Genomic DNA, 12,500 nt, shown 5'->3' on the forward strand with positions numbered 1-12,500 from the left:
AAGTGACCGTGACTTGGTGAAAATATATTTTTGCTAGTAATTCGCCATACAATGAATATAAAATCTACGAATAATAGTGCCTGCACCTGATTATGAATATTCAATAAAGAGAAAATAATAGTTTGTGTGTATACCATTCTATTTCGCTTTTTTTTTACATTCTACTTAATATTCCAGCTTGGCTCTCCAAAGATGATAACCGTAATATGGCCTAAATAATATTCCAGCGAGATCTCTTTTTCTGACAAACAGCCTATTTGCCTACGTTTCTTTCTACTATTTTTTTTTTTTTCAATTTAGAAACGAGCCAGTATGTTGAGTTTTTACTATTGGCAAAGAAACATAAACTTTACTCTACTCTTATTTTCTTATATTCTATTGATTAGCATCTTGTGAGATCGAGTCCCGCTCAAACTCGATACTTTCTCATAGTGTCCTCAACCTCACTATCCTCGTGAGCAAAAGATAGGGGCTTTAGGGGAGCCTATACAATAGGTCTACCTGCTGAGTCATCAGCAACCATTGCCTGACCCTCCATGGTCTTAGCTTGGGTGGAGAGGGGGCAATTGTCCTGCTAGGGCACTGTTTGGTTCCCTGTTTGTTAATAATAATCTTGGGCATACCTTTTGAAGAAAGGTATATCTTAACACAAGGGTCAGGACTTTATTCTATTTAACACGCGGGAGGAAGAAACAAGAAATTTAGAATAGATAACTGACATATCGCTATCGTACAATGATTCATAGATTTCATAGCTTGCATATCTCGTAGATATATTACTTTCTTAGTTTCAATCAACCTCCCCCTTTTCTAGAAAAAAAAAAGAGATCAAACAGTAAGACAGAACTATAAACACAAAAGAGAATATCAGGGAACATTCAGCATCACCAGGATCAGTATACACAATACAGAAAATATCATAACAAAACACAAATAGAACTAGAGAACAATAGAATTGCTGAAGCAATTCTTAGAAAGAACTCCACACAGAATTTGCCAATAATTTACTCTTAGGGATATTGAAACAATAGAAACAATGGAAATAGTATATCATTGGTTATGGCCCAACAAAGGGACCTAAACTACACTTCTTAACAAAGTAACCAGCCTTTTACTATCTTGGTTGCCTTGGAGGGCCACCACCTAACACCTACTTTTAAGGCTCGGATGAAATTTTGCATGAAATCGGGCTGGATAGCACCTTCATATTGCACAGTTTATGTCTCATTACCCTTTACATTTCCACCGAATTTGTTTCAAATCAGCTAAGTAGTTTCTGATTTGCCATATTTGACATGTGGCAGCCATTTTGAATTTCATGATATCTCGGTAACTACGTAACAAAATTAGCTCAGACTTGCGCCTGCACTAGAGCATGACCAAAGGTATATCAAGGAAAAAATTGATGGAATGGTTCTTAATATTTCGAAAAGTAATAGTTTTAAATGATGTTTGTTCTGTACATAGAGGGCGTTGCATGCACTGGCACGATTTTTTTATATTCATACTTCCCCCATATGGGTCATACCGAAGCTCAAATTTGAAACCAAACACTTTAAAATTTTCCGTGTTATTAGCGATCAAAGACCGAAGAAGAATAATCATAGGAAGAATATGAGTAAAAACAATAGATCTCCTTTTGTGTAGTTCTAATGAGAAATCAAAATGAGACCCTTTTCTAAAAGAAAAATAGAACACTTCATTAAAAACAATGAAATAACCTTATTAATAGAGATTGAAACAATAGCTACTGGAAGGTTTGGTCTCAGGAGCAATTGCTTTACCATACCTCGCTTTTACAATGCTTGACTCATCAGGAGTTCCTTATGGAGACTGAACATCTTTACTATTGGTATCATAAGCATTTTTGTCAATATCAACTAGGGCAGGACTCACACACCTAAAATAAGGAATTTCTAGGAGTTATCTCTAGATTTTACAGATTTTTTTTAATTGTTTATTTCTATGGTGTGTTCCCAGGAGTCGCTTCATTTTCGGCCAAATTCTCTTCAGCAGTTATTCCATCGTATCCAGGGACTTTCCATCTCTTGAGTATTTTAATGTTAGCCTCAACTTCAAACAAACTAAACTCATTCATGGGCACAACAAGGTCTTCCTCAGCTTCAGGTGTATCGATAAAATTATTCCCTCCATATCTCGTATTCATGACCTCACTAAAGTGTTGTTATAACAGATACATCCATCTTTCTAATGGATATATGCTTCTCTTTTTTGCCCAGAATAGATTTCAATAATAATTTTATGAGCAATTCTTACACCATATCCAATCCCTGAATTCATAGCTTTTTCAGCCTCATCTGCTTTCCTTTTTAAACATTCTCTCCAGTCATTCCTGGCTTTTCTTTTGACTTCAATATCAATATAGGGCTATTTAAGAGAGATTACTCAAGTACCATATGTGGATGAGATCATGGTGAGTGGTAGATAGAGATGGCTTGGGCATGCTCTTCGCACTCCCCAAGAGAGATTAGTTCACCAAATTTTCAACTACTGTAGGCTCTACGAGACACTAGAAGGGTTGGAAGCCCCAGGTCTACATGGCTAAGGACTATACAGAGGGTAGTAGGAGGTGATGAATGGAGAAGTATTGATTTTAAAAGCTCAAGATAGAGACAACTGATAAAATCTAACCGAGGCCCTTTGCATCAATAGGTGTAGGAGTAGATGATGATAATAACTATTACTACTACGTTTTTATCGAGTGGCCTGTTTCCACTCTTCTGTTTCATTGTCATTGGATTAAACTCTAACAGTGTCTCCAATACACATGGGTTTCAACTGATTTCTGTTTGATTAAAGATTACGAACCGCAAATTCTTTTGTCAATTATCTTTCTCCTTTCCTTTTCAGTGGCAAAATTAGATGGTATGAAGCAATTGTTTACTATAAGAATCAATATTTCCGTACTTCTATCCATTGAGCATTGTACAGGGCTAGTTTCTATCACTTCATGAGGAGTATTTCTCAGGTTCAGAAGCCACAGGTATGGATCTTCTTTGGCTTTCTTACACTTCTTTGCTAGATTCTTTGTAATTTTAACTGCTGTTTCATTACCTTTGCTGTTCATTGGACTTAGACGCTCATGGGAAAATCGCTTCTTTCGAGTAAAATCTTTAAACAGATGAGAATAGTATTTTGGACCATTACCTGATATCAAAATATCAGGAATGCCATGATGAGCAAAAGGATGCTCTCTTTTAATGATCACAACATCAAATGTAGTGCTTTGCAGATAATCAACTTCAAAGACCTGACTGTAGTAATCAACTGTGACTGGGTAGTCTCTTCCTTCAATAGTAAATATATTTCAAATACAAGGAGATTAGATGGACAGAACTGACACCTTCCGTCCTCTCTCTCTTACAGTGATGTCACACCTGCCTCAACTGGTGATTCTCTGGTAGGTCATGGCTTTGCATATTAAGGCATTATTATTATTTCCTTTGAGTAATTCTTGCCCTTGACTACTTAATCTGATATTTCCGTTAATACAAAATTCTGAGAATGCTCAAACAATTTTGTTTATGAAAAAATATTACTGTAGACTTAATACAGCAGCGTGAATTGGTTGGTGAGTATTGAAAGAAACATGGTTGTAGCTGTAACTTTTGTTAATTAAATTTTTTGTACACAATTAAACACAAACATAAATAACCTTCATTTATTCTACAACAATTACTTGATTGGACGTCTTAAAATAATAAAGTTTTTGCACATATTTAAATGTTTATCTCCATTTTTTCCTTGCATATCCCCGATCATTTCTGATTTTTGGCTCCCTCTTCATTTGAATTGCATCATTTAAAGGCTATAGTCTGAAATATATAGTGACCTTTGCAAAAAACTCAATATGTCTTTAGAAACCTTTACTCCTGAACGTTGCAATTCAGCAACAAGTATTTCTGCATGTTTTCCCTTCTTGAAGTGATGCACCGCTAATTGTGTTGAAGACTTCTCGTAACACAGTTAATTAAGAAGAAAAGTGCTCTGGTGACATATACAGCTCCCCTCTGTTTACCATCCTAATCCACGGTACATTTGCATTTTTACTCTCTATCATCTTTATTCCTAACAGTGCATTTTTCGTTGAAAACATTTTGACAGTATAACAACCTATATATTTGGGACCTTCCTCTTATATTACAGTGGCACCCGTTTTCTTGATTTTCTTATCCAGAATCTGATTATTTATATCTTTTGCGGAACATTCAAAATCAGAATCTTTAAACATTGAGCTGGTCAATACTATTTCTAAAGCCAATTCTTTCTCTTCACTCATTTGTCATCATACAAAGGTTACTCGTTGCAAAGATTATTTTTATCATTATTTATCTTTACAAGTTTTTGCAGAATCAATGACCTAAGCCTAAACTTTAATTTAACAGCATTACAGTGATCATATGTGCCCTTCATTTGCCATATGCAACCTAACTCATACCCTAAGCAATCTTGATTCCACTTTTGCGTCATGATGTAATCTACATTGAAGACATCTTTGATCATATTAGAAAGACCAATAACTGACTTACTAGAAAGAATTATCCCTTTTTGCAATTTGCGCAGACATCTCTGTGATTTTACTTTTAAAGAAATAATTGCCTTTATGACCTTTTTCAAAGTATATATTTGAAATATTCTAATTCTCCCAAAGCCATTTCTGGCTCTTATATCGCCATACATGTTTGAATTCATTATATCGAACCTGTCGTTTATCAATGAGATAAAATCAGAGGTAGCTGGTCAGCTATTGGATTCCAACAGACCTCTACTTCCCAAATAGCTTAAATTTAGCACTTGCATAAGATGACTATCATTATTGCTCAGCATGCTTGAAACATTGCCAGTGGTGACCATTAAGATGCAGATGGAGTTGATTCATTTTATAGGCCAGCCCATATTCTGAATCAGATTTCGCCAAAATTTCACGGATGCTTGTGTCAGAAATGAAATCACTGACTAAAAAAAGCCTGAATCAATTAGATTATTTCTGACTGATTCTATCAAATGGGTAACTTCGGCAAAAGCGTATAGTTCTCCGTCAGTACTTGGGTTCTTGAATGAAATGGTGGCGAGCGTGATTAGCCAAGAATGTTGACTCAGGGATAATTGTCTGTCCGACTGACCTTTTTGTATTAGCCTTGATGAGATCCAACTTTCTCCCAAGGACAAGAATGCACATCATGGAGATGTAGTGGCTCTTAACGCTGTTCATAGAAGTAACAGGCAGACACATCACGCAATTCCTCATATTGTCTAATTTCTGCTGAAATTCCTGGCTAATAGATTAGTTCTCATGCTCGACGTAGACAAAAGTTTATACTAGAAGGACCTTCTGTTTCATTTCATACCTCATAGAATTTGGAATGGATGGATACACATTCACCACAAAGAATTATTCCATCTTGTATTGAAAGGTCATCTCTGTAATTAAAATAGGGTGTAAGGGACTGCTGTATGGATGACATATTTTTAGGCTAACCTTCTATGATAATCTGTTTGAGAATCTTCAAAGTATTATCAGATGGTGTTTTCACTCCAATTTCATCAAGAGTATAAGGTTTAAATGACGAAAATAACAGATTATTGACAGATACAACTACTTCACAAATCAAACTAGATGTAACGGCACGAAAAAGTACATCAGCAATTGAAATATCCTTACCAGATTTGCAGAATAAATCCAAATTGTATTCTGGAACACGAAGAACCATTGCTCACTGCTGTTTAAGTGCACACATATAAGGTTTTTGACGATAGATACTAACGGGTGGTGGTCAGTGGTTACTGTCACTAAAAGACCAAAAATGAAATGATGAAATTTATTCTAATCATATAGAATTGTAATCTTCTCTTTTTTAAGTTAATTTGAGCACAATTACTTTCAGCATTAGTGAGAGCTCGACTTGCAAAGGAAACAGGCTTTCCCTCTTGCATGACTGTCAACCCTAAACCATACTCAGATGCATTATTTTCAAGGGTCAACTCCTTGCTAGGATCATAGAATACAAGAACTGGAATATTCATAATCATTTCTTTAACACATATAAACGCTTCTGCTTGGCACTGTGACCAATTCCGAGGGACATCCTTTTTGAGTAAATTATGAAGAAAATCTAAAACTTAGCCACATAGTTCACTATACTAAGGAAACAATGCAGTTTTTCGAGAGTCTGGGAAGTAGGAAACTTAGATATGGCTTTAATTTTCTCAAGATCAGATATAAGATCATATTTAGTAATAACATGACTATTATGTATTAACGTGATTTTTGCTTTTGTTTACGTCAGCCTTGTTACTGCATTTTTTTATGTAAAACTAGTGTAAGATTTAGTTTATAAGGCTTTAGCTGTAAATTTAATTTTTTCTTCTTTTGAAGTGCTGTTTTAACCTCCACCCCACTCACTTAACGATTTATTAGTGTCTAGTTTAACGCTTGTTTCTTTTCTGTGTTTTTCGAGTCCTTGGTGAGAAGAGACACCTGTGTTTATATGCGAGGAACTCGATTGCTAAAAGACACAGTTCGAGCATGAGGCTCCCCGGACCTACTGCAGCAGCTGGCTTTTGTGAGCTTTTCTGAGGGTTGCGACACCAACGTTTAACGGCTATTAGCAGGTGCATTTCTGCCGCCTGCGGTGATTTGCAATTCTTGTGTGTTCTCTTCTGCTGTCCATAGCGCCGACGTAGGAATCCCGGCTTCAAGGTGTACACAGGAGAGACACCGCCGTCAACATATCCTCGACATAGGCAGCTGCAGGAGCTTTGGAGCTCGTGGTGGCATGTAGGGAGGCAGTTACCAGGTAGGAGATATTATTTACCTTCTCTTTGGGTTGGGATTCCATTTCCCTCCCTTTGATGAGGAGTCCGGTAGCTGAGTGTTAGTGGAGTCGCTACCTTGTTTGGAGCAGGGGGTGTTTTCATCCAGCACCAAAGAGTATGAGAATTCATATTTTTTTTTATTGTTTTGTTTCTTGTGTGTGTGGATAGCTATGTAAATGTTAGACCCTCTTGTTAAGAGTGTGGTGTTTCCCGTTGGGGAATTTGATAATTATTTAAATGTTAGACTCTCTCTTGTTGAGAGTGTGGTGTTTCCCGTTGGGAAATTGTGTTAATGGTTATTTGGTAATTGCTAATTGTAATTTGTTAAGTGTTAGTTGTTAATAAATAGTTAGTTGTAAGTTGTTAATTCAAACTTGTTAGGTAGTCACAAGGTTGACTGTTCTAAAAATTGTTGTTAATGAATATTGTTAAGTTTTCCCAAGTGTTTTCGTTTCCGCTGACCATTTTACTGCTGGATATTTTTGGTAAACACTGACCTCTCTTGTAATGCAATAAGAACGTGCACCACGGCCCGACAAGGGTCGTAACAATGACCCATAAAAGAAACACTAATCAGAAATAACTACAGGTTTAGCACCACCATACATATATAGTTGCTGAACACAAGAACAAGAACCCACCTTGCCATCAGTGACATTTATGTAATTGTCCTCTACATTACAGGAACGAACGCTTTCAAAATTATCTTCTACATCAATAAATTCTACAGAATACTTTTTTGTGTGTTTTAGGATCAACACTGTAAGGACATAATTCTGACGGATTTTGGTTTGCCAAATCCGAGTTTTATACTTATCATTTCTCAGCCGTAATTGTTACGGCCTATTTGTATATATCAATTTATGTAGATTTTTCTGGCCTTTCAGCCAATATATATATATATATATATATATATATATATATATATATATATATATATATATATATATATATATATATATATATATATATATATATATATATATATATATATATATATGCCATTTCATATATTTGAAGTTCCGCACATTTTATGTAAAGTTTTGTAAGAAACACAAATTATCAGTCAGACTTGACCTGTGTGCAACAGATATCATATCGCCCGACCCGGGCACCTCTTTTCCGTCCACACTCCTGTATATAAACAGAATGTCTCAGATAATAAACAAGTCAGTTCTCTGAGGCTTATTACGTGCACTCATGACTGGTGACCTACCAGATTGGACGGTAACTTTGCAGTTTTAGTTACGCCATTAACGGACTCACTACGGCTGCGTCACCTTCAGAAAACCTTTAATGGAACCATATGATGCCTTAGTTAGGTTTACTGAAAGTTCCTTTCATGGGTCGATATAAGAAACGCCACTAACAGACTCAATACGTTGCAAAATTTTTGCGTTCTGGCGTTTTCCCGTGTGGTTTGGCCCTACCATTTATGTATATACGACCACACAGGAACCTGACACCATTAACGGACTAAATATGGTGCATGGTGTGAGACAGCACAATGACCACTGAGGTACAGAGTTCAACCGATCACAAATTCTACCCTATGCAGCTAGAACACAATTATTGTCCTGCCCGTTCTTACAGAGGAACACGTCATCATGGTCCTTTGGGCGGATGTGCTCTTCAGGGTGGCACGAATGATGGACGGAGGAGCCAAGGCCAACATCGTCCTATCATCTTTACCTGAGGACGTGTTCAACCAGATCTCCTCCTGCCTAGACACATGGTCAGGTCGGGTGGACTACGACGACCTAAAAAAGAAACTAATCTCCACATACTCCCTCTCCATTCCCCTGAGGCCTCAGCAAGTCCTGGCAAACCTTCCTCTGGGAGACAACTCGCCGTGGACACCTGGGACGAACTGTTAGGCCTCCTGATGCTCCCCGAAGTCAACGCACAGAGGCAACGGAGGGAGATCAGCTTATCCAGGCAGATCTTCCTGTGTCACCTATCTCTGGATGTCAGGACCCAGCTCACCGACGGGGACACACTTCCAATGGAGGACCTGGTACTCAAGGCCCAGAATTTGCACAAGGCCTCCGCATCACCAATGTTCGTTTACATGGTCGAGGGAGAGGACGACGACGCAGACTGGTTGGACGGAATGAACGGGCAAGAGGTCAACACAGCGAATAGGGGAAGACCTCCGCCACAGCAGAAGAAGAAGGCTAACCCATCCTCGTGTCATTTTCACCAGGACTTCTGGAAGGAAGCAATGAAGTGCAGACCCCTGTGCGAGTTCCCCAAAAACTATGACGGTGGCCTTCCACAATGTCGACCGTGGCTGCTAATACCATAGGACCTCAACATAGGACCTGTGACAGGGAGGATGATGATGGTCGACACTGGCGCCCTGCAATGAACGTTCCCGCCGATGGAGGACCATGAAAACACCACCGACGCCACCACTTAGTTGGTGGCAGTCCCATCCCCTGCTACGGGACCAGGACATTGGAGATCTCAGCATGGGACGCTCCAACACCTGGCCCTTCGTCATCGCCGACATCAGTCGACCCCTGCTAGGAGCAGATTTCCTGGCCCACCACGGACTGATGGTGGACATCGCCTGGAAGTGCCTCCTCAACACAGGAACATGCCATTCTCAACCTCTCACCGCCAGTCCAGGCATACTAACAGTGTGCTCTTCCACTACGCCAACATCCTGCAAGAGTTCCCCGACGTATTCAAGCCGGAATTCTGCCAGTCAGCTGGTCCACCAGCCAAACATGGTGTATATCATCGCATTTGGACTACGTGACCCCCATGCATGCCAAGTTATGCCAACTACCACTCCAGAAGCTCCATGTTGCCAAGAACGATTTCGCCTACATGGATCGAGTGGCGATCTGCAAGAAGGCTTGCCTTCCCCCTCCACATGGTAAAGAAACCCAACGGTACCTGGAGACCTTGCGGGGATTATCGCCGCCTCAACCTGGTCACAATGCTCAATCACTAACCCCTGCCAAACATGCAGGACTTCACCGGCGCCCTGCACGGGGCGAGGATGTTTACGAAGATGGGCCTTCTCAAGTCGTACTTCCAGATTCCCGCCCACCCAGACGACATCCCAAAGTCAGCCATCATCACTCCCTTTGGGACGTACAAATTCTCCTTCTCCACCTTCAGCCTTAGTCACACAGGGGCCACTTTCCAGCGCCTGATGGATACCATCCTCGGTGATCTACCATTGTGCTGTTGCTATGTGGACGACATCCTGATATTCTCCAGATCGCGGGAAGAGCACAAGGACCACATCCTGGCCCTCCTGAAACGCCTCCAGGAGAACGGGTTGGTCCTCTGCTTCTACAAATGCATGTTCAGCGCAAAGAGGGGTAGATTTCGGGGGACACGAGATCTCCTCAACAGGAGTTCGCCCCATGACCTCCAAGGTGGAAGCAGTGAGAACCTTTCAACAGCATGGTAGAGAGGGTCCACCGTTCACTGGAAGCATCCCTCATGGCCCGCTGCACTGATGAAAACTGGAAATCACAACTACCATGGGTCCTCTTCGGCCTCAGGACCGCCCCCAGAGGAACTGGCGAGGTTTACCCAGCATAGAAAGTGTACGGCGAGACACTGGCAGTACCTTATAAGTTCTTCCAGACAAACAACACCAACCAGGACACAGCGATCACGAGGCTTCATGAGGTCACTGGGAAGTTCATGCCGTGTCTGACGACCTTCACCGACAGGACCAAGCGTTTCAAACCCAAGGACCTGGACACCTGCAGCTATGTCTTTTTCAGGAATGACACACATCAACCCCTCCTGATGCGACCATACTAGGGTCTACTGTATACCGTGTCGGGATGGCCGCCTTGTGATCCATTACCAAGAAGACTGGATCACCGTTGATAGACTAAAACCTGCATTCCTGAAGGTGGACAACGACGACGCTTCAAATGCCAGAAAGGGGCATATCCGAGTGCTGTCCCAAAACAAGCCTCCTCCCACTCAGTGCAACCAGCCTCGACAGAGACAGTCGAACCCAATGGGAACACCACCTCGGGAGGCATCCTGTCGGACAACACTTCAGAGGCATCAGCCTCCGACAACGGCCCTTGTCCGCAGATCTCAAGAACCCGGGGAGCCTTCGCCCTCCTCGAAGATACCAGGATTGAAATACCACGTTGTCAACAATATTTATTGTAAAATAATCCTTGTCCCGTGGGGGGGGGTACTTGTACAGACATCATACTGTCGGATTTCAGTTCGCCGAATCCAAGATTTAGACTTATCATTTCTCAACCATACTTGTAATGGCCTATTTGTATATACCAATGTATATAGATCTTTCCGGCCCTTCAGCCAATATAAATATTATGCCATTTCATGTATTTGATGTTCCACATATTGTGTGTAAAGTTTCATAAGAAACACAAATGCTCGGTCAGACATGGCCTTTGTACAACGGAGGTCGTCTCGCCCGACCCGGGCACCTCTTTTCCGTCCGCACTCCTGTATACAAACAGAATGTCTCAGATAATAAACAAGTCAGTTCTTAGCTACTTCTCATTATATGCCCTCACAACACTACTCCTTCTACATATACCTAATGAAATCTGTTTACTTTTATTCCAGGTGGACAACACTTTGCTAGTTTTCTCAACATGTTTAGCATATCTTACAAGTAAAATACCGGCAGTAAAACTTGTATTAATTTGTAAATTCCCCTTTTCACCATCTATTAGCATGCAACATTTGATATGTTCCACAGAATTACCTACAACAGTAGCTTTATAATTCACACATTCTGCATCAGAAGATTCATTATCATCAACTTGATGTACATGTTTATATTTAACCTTTTGTTTGGCACCGATCAAGCATTATTTCCATTTACAGAAAATTGATATTTTAGAGTAAAATTATTTGTTAGTAGACATCTTCTACACCTGTTTCCATAAGATGGACACACTTCCTTCTTAAAAACATGTTTGCAACCATAGAGCAGACATTATCTACAGGAACATTTTTGAAATACATAAACTTATCTGGTTTCATACCATGATAACCCACTTTATGCACTTCAGCACTTTCAGGACGTAGCACCTTATTTTTAAGAGAAGCCTTCTCAGCAGCTTTACATATGTCAATACCCATGTCTAAGGTAAATTTTCTAACTTTAAGCAGTACTTTTGGACACTAGTATCTTTTATCCTGAAGACAATGCGATCTCTTATCATAGAGTCTAAACAGTTATCACAGTACCCACAAGTTTTAATTAGAGACCTCAAATCAGAAAGAAACGTGTCAAATGCTTCACCTTCCTCTTGACAGCGACTGTTGAAAATGAAACGTTTGTAACTTTCATTGACTTCCCCCAACAACGAATTCATCAAATTTACTTATGATTTCCGTAACAGTTTTGGTATCTTCAGTAGTATTAAAATTGAATCCATTGTAAACCTTAAGAGCGTCATCTGCTACGGTGTGCAGAAAGAGGGCAACCTGTACTTTCCGATGTTTTGTTTAGTGCTCAGAGAGGGTTTCAAAGGTGTTCCATCTCTATCATCCTGCTTTCTAGTATGTTAGAAGACAGACTAAATTGTTGAGGTGGCCTAATACCAGGAACCATTCGGCTGGCGCCGGGGCTTTCAGTTACATCATCAAGCATGTTTAAGGTTAGGCTAGGATAGGCGGTTAGATCAAAC

The sequence above is a fragment of the Palaemon carinicauda genome, chromosome 9 (genome assembly GCF_036898095.1).
Source record: "Palaemon carinicauda isolate YSFRI2023 chromosome 9, ASM3689809v2, whole genome shotgun sequence".
In the NCBI taxonomy this organism is placed as follows: domain Eukaryota; kingdom Metazoa; phylum Arthropoda; class Malacostraca; order Decapoda; family Palaemonidae; genus Palaemon; species Palaemon carinicauda.